The 1,970-nt window shown below is 44.0% G+C and overlaps 1 pseudogene; it reads right to left on the reverse strand.

Moving 5' to 3' along the window:
- Positions 1-222: 222 nt before the first annotated feature.
- Positions 223-823, reverse strand: LOC115507676 (annotated as a pseudogene).
- Between the last annotated feature and the right edge of the window lie 1,147 nt (positions 824-1,970).

The raw sequence follows: 1,970 nt of genomic DNA on the forward strand, positions 1-1,970 counted from the left end.
GTAAATTTCTTTGGGTAATATGGACATTTTCACAATATTTGTTCTTCCAATTCCTGAGCATGGAATGTCTTTCCATTTCTTCATGTGTTCTTGAATGTCTTTCATCAGGGTTTTATAGTTTTTAGAGTACCTCTTTGTTTAAGTTTATTCCCGAGTATTTTATTGTTGTTGTTGTTGTTGTTGTTTTTAACAACTGATAACCAATTTATTTAAAAAGTTTACTTAAGCATCTGCAATGATGACTTCAGTGTCGACTCCTGGCTCAATACTGATGGAAGTAATCTGCTTAACAATCTCAGAAGGACTGTGCCAGCCAGTGAGTCACTGTGGATCCTCATCTGAGAATGATCCCAAGCCTTAGAACCTTCACCGCAAAGAGTTTTACTTGTAGCGATTCTCAGTCTTTTTTAAAAAAATGTTTATTTATTTTCGAGAGACACAGAGAGAGAAAGAGAGCAAGCGCGGGGGGGGGGGGGAGGAGGGGCAGAAAGAGAGGGAGACACAGAATCAGAAGGAGGCTCTAGGCTCTGAGCTGTCAGCACAGATCCTGACGCGGGGCTCGAACCCATGAACTGTGAGGTCACGACCTGAGCCGAAGTCGGACGCTCAACCGACTGAGCCACCCAGGCGCCCCTGATTCTCAGAGTCTTGGTAAACATCCGGACTGGTCCTTTCACTTTGAGATTTTTCTCCTTTGTCCTCTGGTCAAGTCAGCGTATACCTTCTCCAAAGATTTTACATTGCGGCTGGTTAGGGTAATTCTCATTCTGTGAATCGCCCCCTCGGGTTCCATGGGTGTCTTCCCAGTGTCTTTAAAAGCCATGGCTATGACCAACTTGCTGCTCAGCAAAAGCAAAAAGTGGGGAGTCAGGAGCAGGAGTGGGGTGTCCAGAGGTCCACTCTAGCTGTAACTGCATCTTCCTCAAAGAACTGATTATGTTATTGTTTACGGTGCAACTGTAAATGAAATTTGTCTCTTAATTTCACTTTCTGTCACCTCATTATTAGTGTATGGGAATGCAACAGATTTCTGTACGTGGACTTTGTATCCTGCAACTTTACTGAACTCATTTCTCAGTTCGAGTAATCAGTCCTGGTCTTGGCGTTTTCTATACATAGTATTATGTCATCTGCAAGTGGTGAGAATTTTGTTTCTTCCTTGCCATTTTGTCTGGCTTTTATTTCTTTATGTTGTCTAATTGCTGTTGCTAGGACTTCCCGTGCAGTGTTGAGACACAGTGATGGGAGTGGTAAGAGACTTCTTTATTTCTTCTTTGATTTCTTGATTGGCTGAGAAATGTGTATTTGTAAAGGAAATCTCCACTTGTAAGGGTGTCCCCCTCTCTGTACCAGGAAGAGAAGGATGACCAAATCTCTAAAAATTCTTATCAATGGAGAAGGCAGTAATTCGTGTCTGTGTAACAACCATACCCTCCTTTACTTTACCCTCTTTACCTGGTAACCTCCCATAACTGGCGCCCCGCCCCATTATCTTCCTTTGTCTTTAGATGGAGATAGACTTAAAATGGTGGCTTGGGGGCGCCTGGGTGTCTCAGTCGGTGAAGCGTCCGACTTCGGCTCAGGTCGTGATCTCATGGTTCGTGAGTTCGAGCCCCGCGTCGGGCTCTGTGCCGACCGCTCAGAGCCTGGAGCCTGTTTTGGATTCTGTGTCTCCCTCTCTCTCTGCCCCTTCCCCGCTCGCGCTCTGTCTCTTAATAATAAATAAACGTTAAAAAAATTAAAAAAAATAAAAGATGGTGGCTTGGACCATTTTAGGATGTTATTCAGGTTTCCTGGGTATCTGCCATGTATATAGGAGGTATACATGTTATTAAGCATCTTTTTTTTTTTAAAATGTGTATTTATTTTTGAGAGAGAGAGAGAGAGGGCATGCAAGTGGGGGTTGGGGGGGTGGTACAGAGAGAAAGAGGGAGACAAAGAATCCCAAGCAGGCTCCACACTGTCAGCAC

Source organism: Lynx canadensis, chromosome X (genome assembly GCF_007474595.2).
Source record: "Lynx canadensis isolate LIC74 chromosome X, mLynCan4.pri.v2, whole genome shotgun sequence".
NCBI lineage: Eukaryota > Metazoa > Chordata > Mammalia > Carnivora > Felidae > Lynx > Lynx canadensis.